At 41.9% G+C, this 15,176-nt stretch overlaps 1 long non-coding RNA gene and 1 pseudogene across 1 annotated transcript in view; both read right to left on the bottom strand.

The window, feature by feature from the left end:
• Positions 1-15,176, bottom strand: part of LOC148773436 (uncharacterized) — a 43,970-nt gene that overhangs the window by 11,501 nt on the left and 17,293 nt on the right. The window lies entirely within an intron of this gene.
• On the bottom strand, positions 6,300-7,481 carry LOC129564362 (insulin-like growth factor-binding protein 3 receptor pseudogene; annotated as a pseudogene).

Below are 15,176 nucleotides of genomic sequence, written 5' to 3'. Positions count from 1 at the left end.
CGACTCTGTGGACATGAGTTTGAGTGAACTCCGGGACTTGGTGATGGACAGGGAGGCCTGGCATGCTGTGATTCATGGGGTCGCGGAGAGTCAGACACGACTGAACGACTGAACTGAACTGACCTGAATCTTTGATTGATGGCACATTATCTTATTAATCCAAGCATATTCACTTTTAGTTAGTTGTTTTTAATAGTGTAACAAGCATCCATGAACTTAATAACTAAATCTAACTATATGGCCCCCAATCTCATTCGTCTGCCTCCCCTCAGCCCCTGGCAAAGGATCATAATCCTGAATCTTGTGTTCATCATTTTGTGGTGCTCTGTTTAATACAGTTTTACTTTATACATACATGTTGTTGTTATTTAGTAGCTAAGTTCTGTCTGACTCTTTGCTACCCCATGGACTGTAGCCTGCCAGGCTCCCCTGTCCATGGGATTCTCCAAACAAGAATACTGGAGTGGGATGCCATTCCCTTCTCCAGGAGATCTTCCCTACCCAGGGATCGAACCTGCATCTTCTGCATTGCAGGAGTATTCTTTATCACTGAGTCAGGGAAGCCCACACATATATTCACACACATATATAGATATATACATATACGATACATATATATATAACATACATATATGTTATATATGTATGTGTGTATGCATACATATGTGCATATAAGCCTTTCTTTCATATATATATATAAACTTTTTGGTGGCATGGTACAGCATGTGGAATCTTAGTTCCCCCACCAGGGATTGAACCTGTGCCCTCTGTTTTGGAAGTGCACAAACTTAACCATTGGTCCTCCAAGGAAGCCCCTCTTAAAGTATATTATTTATTATAATTTATTTTAACTTTATAGAAAGGTTATTAAGTTGTATGCTGTATGTACTCTTTCAAAACCTAATTTTTCCTCCTTAATATTTACTTTTCTAAGATTCATCTGTGTATCTTTGAATATTACTATAGTTCCTTCATTTTGATTGATGTATAATATTTCATTGTGTGAATAACACTTCAGGGTCTTGCCGCATTCCCCCTCTGCCTAGAATGACTTCTCTTAGATATCTACTTGTCTCTCTCCCTCCCTTCACTCATGCCATTATTCAAAGGCCACCTCATCCTAACACTATCTTAAAAAGCGCCCCATTTTACACTTTCTCTTTTACTCATCTTTACCTTTCCCCATAGTATTATCACTCCTTCCCTGAATATTCTTGCTTTGCCTATCTGTATCCACTTTCCCCCTTTCCACCCTACTCTGTGCCCTGCAGTAGATTTTAATGATTAAACCCTTATCAATCCTTCATTTTAAATGTACCTCTCTTTTCTCCCAGTACCCTGACTGACAGGACTGCCTGATATTACTTATCTATCTTTTTGTTGATTGTTTCCCCCACTAAATGGTAAACTCCAAGAATCCCTGCTATATTACCAAGGCCTAGATTGGTGCTAAACTCATAATCAGCATGCAATAAATATTTAAGTGAATTGCTCATACACAGAATACCACATTTTAAATGCTTACACACAAAAATTGCCTGCATATATCCCTTTCAAACAAATGCCAATATTTCTTTGAGCTACATACCTGGTAGAAGAGTAAAGTTGAGGCCTAAGTGGATATTTAAATTAGTAGATAGCACCAAATTTTCTCCGTCCTCCAATAGAAGGAGCCAGGGCTCCATGGAGAATGGCTGACTCTAGGACTGGGGCAGGGAACATATAAAATGAGCCAGGAGCACCATAAATTTTTTTTAATTATATAAAACTGAATAAGCAGATAAACAAAAAACCCATGCAATTATAGACGTATGTCAAAGGGATACAGGAGCCAACTGAAAGAGCTTTCAATGGCCAAATTTGAAACAATTTGAATAACAAAATTAAATATCATTGGATTATAATTCAAAGTATAGAATAAATATTAACAAATCCATACTGATATTAACAAATGATCGAATAAATAAATAAAAGGAGAGTAGGTAAATCTCCTGTATAGAAGAATTCCAAATAATTTATGTAGATGCTTTCTCAAGCCAGGGGAGCATAACTGCCCACTCCTTAAGTGTAGGATGTGCATAATAACTTCCTTATAAAGAGTGGAGTTTGGAAAAAGAGAAAAAGAGGAGTGTTGCAATAGAGAAACAAGCCAAACACTGCCTCAGCCAGGCACTCAAGGTTCGCTCATCAATGATAAGTCATGTTGAGAACATGTACCCTTGTTGTGATGTATAATTATGGAAAATGCATTAGACAAACACAAACTGAAGGATATTCTACAAAATATCTGACCAGACTCCTTAGAACTGTCAAGGTCGTCAAAAACAAGGAAGGTCTAAGAAATTGTCACAGCCAAGAACAGCCATAAGTGATATGATCACTAAAGATAATGTGGATTTTGGGTGGGGTCCTGAAAGAGAAAAGGGGGCATTTTGGTCAAAACTAAGGAAATCTGAAGAAAATATGGACATATAGTTAATAATAGTGTATCAATATTGGCTCATTATTGGATGGCATCACCGACTCAATAGACATGAGTTTGAGCAAACTCCGGGAGATGGTGATGGACAGTGAAGCCTGGTGTGCTGCCGTCCATGGGGTCGCGAAGTGTCAGACACAACTGAGCAAGTGAAAAACAACAACATCGGTTAATTAGTTGTGATAAATGAACCATAGTAATATCAACAATAGAAAAAACTGGATACAGGGTATATATGTGCTCTCTGTAATATTCTTATGTCTTTTCTGTCAATCTGAAACTATACTAAAAGAGTTTGTTAAATGTTTAGAAAATACCCTATCAGAATGGCTATAATTAAAAATACAAAAAATATCATGTGTTGGCAAGGATATGGAGACAATGGAACCCTCACACATCACTGTGGGAAGACAAAATAGTACAACTTTGGAAAGCAATTTAGCTGTTCCACGTAATGTTAATTAGTTAAAGTGTTAGTCGCTCAGTCATGTCCAACTCTTTATGACCCCATGGACTGTAGCCTGCCAGGCTCCTCTGTCCATGGCATTCTCCAAGGAAGAACACTGGAGTGCGTTGCCATTCCCTTCTCCAGGGGATCTTCCCCACCCAGGGATCAAACCTGGGTCTCCTGCACTTAAGGCAGATTCTTTACCATCTGAGCCACCATGAAAGCCCAATGTTAACGATGGAGTTACCAAATGGTCCAGCAATTCTACTCCTAGGCATCTACCCAAGAAATGAAAACATAGCCCCACACAAAAGCCTGTACATGAAAGTTCATAGCAACATTATTCATAATAGTTAAAAAGTAGAAACAACCCAAATATCCTTCAGCTGATGAAATAAACAAGTCTGACTTACCCATACAACGGAATATGATTCAGCCATAAAAAGGAAGAACTCTGAGACATGTTACTGCATGGATGAGCTTTGAAAATATTAGGCTAAGTAAGAGAAGCCAATCACAAAAGCCACATATTATATAGGTCCATTATATGAAATGTCCAGAATAGGCAAATACATAGAGACAGAAAGTAGATCAGTGGTTGCCAGGGTATGGGGAATGGTGGGAATAGGATGTGTCAGCTAATGCATACAGGAGTCTTTTTTTTTCCTGCAGCAAAGAGCTCAGTTTTTTATTAAACATGTTACCAAAAAGGTTTAGTCAAAAAAGCCAAAGTCCGTGTCATGAACAGACTCTTCAGATTCTTCTTTCTTTGCTTCTACTTTTTTCTCCTCAGCTGGGGCAACAGTGGGGGATGGGACAAGACCTCCTGCTATGGCAGGTCCACCAGCCCCCACATTACAGATGAGGCTTCAGATATTGACATTGGCCAAAGCCTCTGCAAACAAGCCTGGGCAGAAAGGTTCAACATTTACACCGGCTGCTTTAATGAGTGCATTGATCTTAACCTCCGGGACTGTCACTTCACTGTTGTGCAGGATGAAGTGGCTGAAACGGGGCTGCCTGAAACAGTCCTAGTGGCTGGATGAAGGCAGGGCCTCACCTCAACACGGCCTTAGCTTCCTCAGAAGCACCGATCACTTTAGAGGCAGCTGAGGAAAAGGACAGGATGTCTTTATGGGGTGGTGACCATGTTCTAAAATTAGAATGTGACAATGGTTGCACAACTCTGTAAATATACTAAAACCATTGAATTGGCTGCTTTAAAATGGTGAATTTTATGGCCTATAAATTCTATCTGGAGAAAGCTCTTATCTAAGGGACTTGAACCAAAAAAGAATTCTAAAGTGTGTTAATTCAAGGGGCCGTTTTTCTGTTTTTAATTTCTAATGTTATTGTATTGTGATCAGAGAATGTCATTCCTATGATTTCTAAATTTTTGCAGACTAATAAATGAGTCATTTCTGAAAATGTTCTTATGGGTATTTGCAAAAATAAATGCATTCTATATTTGTACAAGGTAATCTCATATATTGTGAAAAATTCTGAAAGAGATGGGAATATCAGACCACCTGACCTGCCTGTTGAGAAACCTGTATGCAGGTCAGGAAGCAACAGTCAGAACTGGACATGGAACAACAGACTGGTTCCAAATAGGAAAAGGAGTACGTCAAGGCTGTGTACTGTCATCCTGCTTATTTAACTTATATGCAGAGTACATCATGAGAAATGCTTGGCTGGATGAAGCACAAACTGGAATCAAGATTGCTGGGAAAAATATCAATAACCTCAGATATGCAGATGACACCACCCTTATGGCAGAAAGTGAAGAGGAACTAAAGAGCCTCTTGATGAAAGTGAAAGAGAAGAGTGAAAAAGTTGGCTTAAAGCTCAACATTCAGAAAACTAAGATCATGGCATCCGGTCCCATCACTTCATGGCAAATAGATGGGGAAACAGTGGAAACAGTGGCTGACGTAATTTTTCTAGGCTCCAAAATCACTGCAGATGGTGTTTGCAGTCATGAAATTAAAAGACGCTTACTCCTTGGAAGGAAAGTTATGACCAACCTAGACAGCATATTAAAAACCAGATACATTTCTTTGCCAACAAAGGTTCGTCTAGTCAAGGCTATGGTTTTTCCAGTAGTCATGTATGGATGTGAGAGTTGGACTATAAAGAAAGCTGAGTGCCGAAGAATTGATGCTTTTGAACTGTGGTGTTGGAGAAGACTCTTGAGAGTCCCTTGGACTGCAAGGAGAGCCAACCAGTCCATTCTAAAGGAAATCAGTCCTGGGTGTTCATTGGAAGGACTGATGTTGAAGCTGAAACTGCAATAGTTTGGCCACCTGATGCGAAGAGCTGACTCATTGGAAAAGCCCTTGATGCTGGGAAAGATTGAGGGCAGGAGGAAAAGGGGACGACAGAGGATAAGATGGTTGGATGGCATCACTGACTCGATGGAGGTGAGTTTGAGTGAACTCTGGGAGTTGGTGATGGACAGGGAGGCCTGGCGTGCTGCAGTTCATGGGGTCGCAAAGAGTCAGACACGACTGAGCAACTGAACTGAACTGAACTGAATCTCATATATATATATATATATATATATATATATTCTCAACTTTATTAAGTAGTGGTATGAACTTCTCTATATCCTTACTCACATGATCTGATGATTTCTTAGAGAAATACGTCACTTCAAATATGTCTGAAAGTCTGCCCAGCAACCCCAGTACTTATGTCTTGTTAAGTTATTCTGAACTATTTCAAACCTTCTCCATGTTTCTCAAATTTTTGCCACCCTTTCCCTAACCATCACACCCTACTTTAAAATACCAAGGAAAATTGGATTGCCTTCATCTCCCTGGTACCAAACATACAACTTACAACTGTCTACCCTCATCCGGTTCCATTTAACTTTTTTTTTTTTTTTTACTCTTTGCTCACAACTATTTCTATTTCACATCATCCTCTTTTTCAGATTCATTTATTTCATTTTGCTGTAATTGGGCTTCTGTGTTGGCTCAGACAGTAAAGAATCTGCCTTCAGTGCAGGAGGCCCAAGTTCAATCCCTGGGTGGGGAAGAGTCCCTGGAGAAGGGAATGGCACCCCACTCCAGTATTCTTGCCTGGAGAATCCCATGGACAGAGGAGCTTGGTGGGCTACAGTCCATGGGGTTGCAAAGTGTCGGACAAGACTCAGCGACTAACACTTTCACTTGCTGTAATACTTCCCTGAGTAATTCATAAAGGTTCTGAATATGCCTACAATGTGTTCTGAATATATCAGAAAATTAGAATCTGCAAATTGGAGCTTTGTTCCTTGTATTACTTCACTCCTCATCCTTCCCCACTCAGGGCCAGTCATTCTATTTATTTATTTTGAGCAAAAAAGCCTTTTATTTCCTCCCACATTCCAGCTTTCTACTTTCTGTAACATCCCTTCCAACTCAGAATCAAGGTCCAGGAAGTTGATCCACACCTGAGAACGAGTCGGGAACTAGGCCAGAGCCTTCAGAGCTGGGTTCTAGACCAGTGGGACTCCCAGCGCAGATGGAAGCACGCAGCAGTGAGACAGCAGAGGCCAAAGAACAGAATCAGGAAGAAGCTCAAAACCAGCAGCCGAGAGCCACACAGAGTCAGCTCCTCCGAGGTGAGCAACTTGGTGAGCACAAGACCTTCGTTGCTCCAGACAGTGACACACTCCGCAGCCATTCTAGGGCTCAGGGTGGCATTTCCTGCTCCCTCCTCTGAGCAGGGTATCGGTGGCTGGCTGGAGGGCAGGATTTCTGGAGTAGTACTAAAATACAGGCAGGTTCCTGGGGTCCTTTCTGTGGTCATCCTGGCCGTAACGAGGACCAGCTCTCCTGCAAAAGACCCTTTCAGTCCCATCCGACTACCCTGGACCTGGGCTTGGAATGTCTGGGTCTTGTTCCTGTCTGAACCATCTCCCAAGTTCAAGGTGGTCAGTAAGCCCATGACATGAGACCCACGCCCCTTCCCTGTGACTGTCCCATTCACGGGGCACAGGGTCAGCTGGCCAAAAGATCTCAAGGAGACCCAGTCCTGGGAGATGTCAGGGCTGTGCAGGTCAGTTCTGTGGGTGACGAGGAAGCCACCAAGGCCCAGGCCAGAAAGGCCAAGAAGCAGCAGGATCAAAGTGGCACAGACCAGAGCGGGGTGGTGGGCCAGGCAGAAATGTAGGTAGTGCCCTGCCTGGCAGCTGCCCATGGGGAGCAGAGGGGTCTGAGCCTCTGGGAAGAGTCTGCGCTCGCAGCTGCAGCCGGGCGGAGGTCGGTGCTCCCCCTACCCCCCGCGACTTCACACGTGGAGTCGCGAAGGGGCGGGGTCCGTGCTCCCACCCAGCCGCCCCACCCAGCCTCCCAGTCATTCTATTTACAGTCATCCCTCGGGACCCACGGGCTTCCCTGGTGGCTCAGAGGGTAAAGCATCTGCCTGTGATGAGGAAGACCCAGGTTCGATCTCTGGGTTGGGAAGATCCCCTGGAGAAGGCAATGGCAACCCACTCCAGTATTCTTGCCTGGAGAATCCCATGGATGGAGGAGCCTGGTGGGCTACAGTCCATGGGGTCGCAAAGAGTCGGACACGACTGAGCGACTACACTACTACTACTACTACTCCTCGGGATCCACAGAGGATTGATTCCAGGACCCCAATGGATGCCAAAATCCTCAGATGCTCAACTCTCATAAAATGGCATGGTGTTTGCATATAACCTATGCACATCCTTCCTTGTACTTTATTATTATATTTTGGAGTGTATTTATTTATTTTTATTGAGGTAATGTTGATTTATAATATTAAACAAGCTTCATATGTATATTTCTACTTCTGTATACCCTACAACATGCTCACCACCAAAAATTTAGTTTCCATCCATAACCTTACAGTTGATCCCCATTTCATCCTCCCCACCTTCCTCTGGTAACCACTAGTCTATTCTCTGTGTCTATGTCTCTGTTTTGGTTTGATTTGTTCATTTATATTGTTGCAATGGAATATACTCAGCCATAAAAGAGAAATCTCGCCAGATTGCAACAACATGGATGGGTCTTGAAGTTTTTATGCTAAGTGAAACAAGTTAAATGGGAGAAAGACAAATACTGTATGATTTGTGCTCATGTGCAGAATATAAAAAACAAACAAAAATCAAAACAAAATAAACTTTAAAAAAAACTGAAGCATGGTTGATTTACAGCATTATATGTTACAGGTGTACAATACAGTGATTCACATTTTTAAAGGTTATATACCATTTAGAGTTATTATTACAACTCCCATGATACTTTAAATCATCTCTGGGTTACTGATAATACCTAATACATGTCAGTGCTATGCAAATAGTTGTAAATACAATGTAAATGCTATGTATATAGTTGCCAGCTCTGCAAATTCATAATTTCCTTTTTAGAACTTTCTGGATTATTTTCTATCGAAAGCCTTGGTTCTTCTTTTTATGTTGCAGGCTTTCTCCAACTATTTCTGGTAATCCTTTGTTGTCTGTGCATATTAGTGAATAAGGGACAAATTGATTAGCAAAGATAGGTTGCCTGGGTTCCCTCTGCTGTTGTGTGTCTCTGTCCCCTCTCCTTAGCAGAAGGACTTGGTATAAGTGGGTTGTGTGTGTTGAACTGTCAGGCTCCCCTTTAAGGTGCTTCTGTCGGAGTCAGAAAGGGCCATTCTCCTCACTCCCCGCAAATTGCCAAAACAGTTTTACTCTGGCAGTGGAGAATTTTAGTGTATTTCTCTCCTGTCAGAAGTTGCTTCTCTCTTTTTGTTTTTCCATATATTTTGTGGAAGTCCAGATTACACCAAGGTCTGCTCTGCTTTTTTTTTTCTTCCCTAGGATCCTGTATTCACACTAGCAAATTTTTGGAAGCAAATAGCTCACTTTCTTTAGTGTGAAATTTTAGGCTTTAACCTTGGAATGGGTTGGGGAAGGGGGTGTAGGACTGATCATAAGGGGGCCCAACCAATCCTTCTTTCCTGAATGCAATTCTTTAATTGACAGGAGAGCCTCCCCTCCTCTTTGCATTTATTCATTCTGAAATTTTATTTTCTCTGGACTTAATCCAGTAATTTTCCCTTGCAGGTTTTGAACTGGACTCCTCCTTCTCTTTTATCACTATGATCATATTCAATTTCTATCCTCAAGGGCTCTTCACAATTTCTGAACTGCTGATGGTACAGTTTGCTTTAATTATACCAGTCTTGGTCCTTTTGCTACTCTGATGTTTTAAGAGATTTGGAGAAGAGAGGATGGAGACAAAGTTACAAGCACTTAGGCTGCCATCTTGATCTAATCTGAACAAAGTCATTTTCTTCTGTCAATTTGACTGAGGCAATGATAGTGGCTCACTCTGAGAGACCAGGGGAAAAGGTCTCTTCTAGTTCTGGCTTCTGATTAGTCAAGACGTCTAATAAGGGTGCGTTAAGATTGAGAAATCTAGTTATCTGCATGTCAGTGCTTCTGAGAGCGCCAAGGTGACGAATAGCAGGCATGATCTCAGAGCAGAAAAACTGTACACAAAAAAAGTGCCTCCTTTCAGTGAGCTGATTAGAAAAAGGCACTCCTTTGGGTTGTTGTTGTTTAGTCGATAAGTCATGTCTGACTCTTTGCGACCCCAGGGACTATAGACTGCCAGGCTCCTCCTGGGATTTTCCAGGCAAGGATACTAGATTGGGTTGCAATTTCCTTCTTCAGGGAATCTTCCCAACCACAGGACGCAGAGGTAGAGGGGACAATACCTTAAGGGTATTGTCAGAAATGTTTCAGAAATGTTCTGAAACTGTATCAAAAATGTTCTGAAACTGACTAGTGATGGTTACATATATCTGCAATTCGCTAAAATCATTGAATTTTACAACTTGAATGTGTAAATTGTATGGTATGTGCATGCGTGCTCAGCTGCATCTGACTCTTTTGTGACCCCTTAGGCTGTAGCCCACCAAGCTCCTCTATCCATGGAATTCTCCAGGCAAGAATACTGGAGTGGGTTGCCATTTCCTCCTCCAGGGGATCTTCCCACCCCAGAGACAGAAACCAAGTCTTTTATGTCTCCTGCATCAGCAGGGGGGTTCTTTATCATTAGCATCACCTGGGAAACCCTTTAAACACGTAGAAAAGTTTAAAGAATTTCACAATGAACACCAATATACCCCCCAGGTAGATTGTACAATTAACATTCTATTATTGTATTCCAATAGCTTTATTGTATTCTAGCAGTATTAGAAATAGAAACAGAAAAAAGAAGTATCCCATTCACAATAGTGGAAAAGTTATGTGTGAAACATCAACCAGCAAGACAAATAAGGACTCTCCAAATTCAGCTGTCCCTAGACACAGGATCAGGAACAGAGCAACCTAGCAAGACAGAAAAGTTTAGAAAACTGATGTACTCTAGCCAAATGCCACGGAAAAACTGCGCCCCACCTGTCAGCCATGCCACCCTGGGCAGGTCCCCTCGAGGCAGTTATCTTATTTCTCCCACCCCGGCGCTCAGTGGAGACCACCGAGGAGCCCGCCGCCCCTCCCTCCCCACTGGGATGGTGTGCAAGGAGACCCTGAGCAGTCAGAGCTTTCCCACTCCTTAGTGTTAGCTCAGGAAGTGCACGGGTCTTGAAACAGAACAACTTTGTTGACCTGCCGAGGTCCCATAGGTATTATTATAAAAGGGTGAATAACTCAGACTTTGGGAAACAAAGTAGATCTTTTGAGGTGTTCTTTTTTTGGCGCTCACTAGGCCGCAAGAGGGGTTTCCCCTGAAGGGATTGGTCAGATTTGTTGTCAATTATCCTTGAAACCCAATAAGTCCACCGGAAATCCAACCTTGGTAGGCAGGAGTTAAGGTTGGGCACTTGCTGCTTAGCGCAACCTTGTGAGCCCTGAGGTTTTGAGATCGAAGTAGATAAAACAATAAACAACAACCAATCCTGTACATCCCCCAGGACGGTGAGTGAAGTGGTTCCTTTGAGATTGGGTAACGCGGGGAGGGTTTCATGTCTGAACTTAACTGACATGGACCTACTTTTTCGGTCAAGAGACCCTAAGTGGTACCATATCTTTAGTCAAGTTTCAGTTATTCTATATGTTGTCCTTTCGTTCGTTACTCTCAAACTTTTAGAAGAGGGAGATTAGAGTTACAGCTTTTATTAACGTGCGGGATGGAGAATTAAAGGCAAAGTATGTGAGAGAGTATCTGTTAGAAAACTGCCTCCGGGAAAGTGACGACCAGAGGACGACCCTCAACCACCATAGGTCGGTAGCCCTTATGAGGTCACAATAGAATCTTTAGAGACCTGGATCAAATCACAAGTCAGCTCATACTTTGGAGAGCCCTCAAGACAACTGGGGGACATTTGGAGGGGAGCCTAGTTCAATGCATTCAAGCCAGCAGGGGCTCAAGCCATAGGGAAAAAAATTTTTTACCTTCCCACTCTCACTAGGCCATCGAAATTTGAGGTACGAATTGAAATTGAAGATGTTTGTCTGAACGGATGTGTTTTTTCTCCCCAAAACTAGCTTTCAATGAAAGAAGAGAAATAAGAATAGATCCATAGCCATAGGGAATCACAAGGGAAGAGTATGATTAGCAGGCCGAAATTGTGAAGATTTTCTTGAAGATAGGAAACAAATATGGTAAAATTAGTTGGGAAACCAGAGTCATTGAATCCATAAGTCCATAGAGATATGGGAGAGGGCAGCTGTAAAACTGAATTCTCTGTTCTTTAACCTAGCTCCCAAATATAGACGATGTCACAGTCACCTGGATCAGTCAATGGAAGTGATGATGAAGCCATCCCAGAAGGCAGTAAAGATGAGGCATTTACTAGTGAGTAAATGAACTTGTAACACTTTAAGTCCAAATAATTGTTAAGAATATGTCTAGGAAGCTTGAGTCAATTACCAAGTTATTCCTGAGAAGATCAAGTATAATGAAACCTTTAATAAAAAAATTAATAGCAAGGTGGAAATCAGTTTCCCCAAGAGGGATCAGGGGATGGTGATCAAGAGGGCATTTCTGCTTTTACTCTGCTATGGTTGTTTTAGTGAGAATGATCTCATGAAATATTTTTACAAAAACTTTATAATAAAGTTTGATCATATTTAGTGTTGCTAATGGTGTGCACAATCGGTGGTCATTCTGATGGTGGGTGTGTATCTGCAACATTCTAAACGCTAATATAGCTGTCTATCAAAATTTAAATATACCTTCTGCCTGACCCAGTTCTATTTCTAATATATCCTCAGAAATACTTCTACACAGACAGAAAGGTCTACGTTACAAGATATTCATTGTTTGTAGTAGCAACAATTGGAAGTAACCAAGTGTTCCAAAATAGGGGAATGGTTACATAAAATGTGGTATGTTTTTATTACGAAATAGTACGCAGCCCTTAAAAAGAATTAGATAGACCGTCATGAAAAATCTCCAATGTATATTAGGCTTAAAAAGCAAATTGTAGAGCTATACATACAGTAATGATACCATTTTAAAAAAACATTAAAGCTTTCTATTTCTATAAATATATCACTAAATTCAGTTGCTCAGTCATGTCTGACTCTTTGCGACCCCATGAATCACAGCATGCCAGGCCTCCCTGTCCATCACCAACTCCCGCAGTTCACTCAAACTCACCTCCATCAAGTTGGTAATGCCATCCAGCCATCTCATTCTCTGTCGTACCCTTCTCCTCTTGCCCCCATTCCTCCCAGCATCAAAGTCTTCTCCAGTGAGTCAACTCTGCATGAGGTGGCCAAAGTATTGGAGTTTCAGCTTTAGCATCAGTCCTTCCAATGAACACCCAGGACTGATCTCCTTTAGAATGGACTGGTTGGATCTCCTTGCAGTCCAAGGGACTCTCAAGAGTCTTCTCCAACACCACAGTTCAAAAGCATTAATTCTTCTGCGCTCAGCTTTCTTCACAGTCCAACTCTCGCATCCATACATGACCACGGGAAAAACCATAGCCTTGACTAGACGGACCTTTGTTGGCAAAGTAATGTCTCTTCTTTTTAATATGCTGTCTATGTTGGTCATAACTTTCCTTCCAAGGAGTAAGCGTCTTTTAATTTCATGGCTGCAATCAGCATCCGCTGATTTTGGAGCCCAAAAATATAAAGTCTGACACTGTTTCTCCATCCATTTCCCATGAAGTGATGGGACCAGATGCCATGATCTTAGTTTTCTGAATGTTGAGCTTTAAGCCAACTTTTTCACTCTCCTCTTAAACTTTCATCATGAGGCTTTTTAGTTCCTCTTCACTTTCTGCCATAAGGGTGGTGTCATCTGCATATCTGAGGTTACTGATATTTCTCCCAGCAATCTTGATTCCAGCTTGTGCTTCTTCCAGCCCAGCATTCCTCATGATGTACTCTACATATGTTAAATAGGCAGGGTGACAATGTACAGCCTTCGGTTCAGTTCTGTTCAGTCGCTCAGTTGTGTCCGACTCTTTGCGACCCCATGAATCACAGCACGCCAGGCCTCCCTGTCCATCACCAACTCCCGGAGTTCACTCAAACTCAAGCCTTGACGTACTCCTTTTCCTATTTGGAACCAGTCCCCTGTTCTGTGTCCAGTTCTAACTGTTGCTTCCTGACCTGCATACAGGTTTCTCAAGAGGCAGGTCAGGTGGTCTGGTATTCCCATCTCTTGAAGAATTTTCCACAGTTTATTGTGATCCACACAGTCAAAGGCTTTGACATAGTCAATGAAGCAGAAATAGATGTTTTTCTGGAACTCTCTTGCTTTTTCCATGATCCAGCGGATGTTGGCAATTTGATCTCTGGTTCCTCTGCCTTTTTTAAAACCAGCTTGAACATCTGGAAGTTCACAGTTCACATATTGCTGAAGCTGAGAATTTTGAGCATTGCTTTACTAGTGTGTGAGATGAGTGCAATTGTGCGGTAGTTTGAGCATTCTTTGGCATTGCCTTTCTTTGGGATTGGAATGAAGACTGACCTTTTCCAGTTCTGTGGCCACTGCTGAGTTTTCCAAATTTGCTGGCATATTGAGTGCAGCACTTTCACAGCATCATCTTTCAGGATTTGAAATAGCTCAACTGGAATTCCATCACCTCCACTAGCTTTGTTCGTACTGATGCTTCCTAAGGCCCACTTGACTTCACATTCCAAGATGTCTGGCTCTAGGTGAGTGGTCACACCATCGTGATTATCTGTGTCATGAAGATCTTTTATGTACAGTTCTTCTGTGTATTCTTGCCACCTCTTCTTAATATTTTCTGCTTCTGTTAGGTCCATACCATTTCTGTCCTTTATCGAGCCCATCTTTGCATGAAATGTTCCCTTGGTATCTCTAATTTTCTTGAAGAGATCTCTTGTCTTTCCTATTCTGTTGTTTTCCTCTATTTCTTTGCAGTGATCGCTGAGGAAGGCTTTCTTATCACTCCTTGCTATTCTTTGGAACTCTGCATTCGGATGCTTATATCTTTCCTTTTCTCCTTTGCTTTTCACTTCTCTTCCTTTCACAGCTATTTGTAAGGCCTCCTCAGACAGCCATTTTGCTTTTTTGCATTTCTTTTCCATGGGGATGGTCTTGATCCCTGTCTCCTGTACAATGTCACGAACCTCCGTCCAGAGTTCATCAGGCACTCTATCTATCAGATCTAGTCCCTTAAATCTATTTCTCACTTCCACTGTATAATCATACGGGATTTGATTTAGGTCATACTTGAATGGTCTAGTGGTTTTCCCCACTTTCTTCAATTTAAGTCTGAATTTGGCAATAAGGAGTTCATGATGTGAGCCACAGTCAGCTCCCGGTCTTGTTTTTGCTAACTGTATAGAGCTTCTCCATCTTTGGCTGCAAAGAATATAATCAATCTGATTTCGGTGTTGACCATCTGGTGATGTCCACGTGTAGAGTCTTCTCTTGTGCTGTTGGAAGAGGGTGTTTGCTATGACCAGTGCGTTCTCTTGGCAAAACTCTATTAGCCTTTGCCCTGCTTTATTCCGTGCTCCAAGGCCAAATTTGCCTGTTACTCCAGGTGTTTCTTGACTTCCTACTTTTGCATTCCAGTCCCCTATAATGAAAAGGACATCTTTTTTGGGTGTTAGTTCTAAAAGGTCTTGTAGGTCTTCAAAGAACGGTTCAACTTCGGCTTCTTCAGCGTTACTGGTTGGGGCATAGGCTTGGATTACTGTAATATTGAATGGTTTGCCTTGGAAACGAACAGAGATCATCCTGTCGTTTTTGAGATTGCATCCAAGTACAGCATTTTGGACTCTTTTGTTGACCATGATGGCTA

This window comes from Moschus berezovskii, chromosome X (assembly GCF_049115385.1).
Source record: "Moschus berezovskii isolate FMDL1 chromosome X, NW_MosBer_1.0, whole genome shotgun sequence".
Classification (NCBI taxonomy): Eukaryota; Metazoa; Chordata; class Mammalia; order Artiodactyla; family Moschidae; genus Moschus; species Moschus berezovskii.
This window is presented reverse-complemented; position numbering and strand designations above follow the sequence as displayed.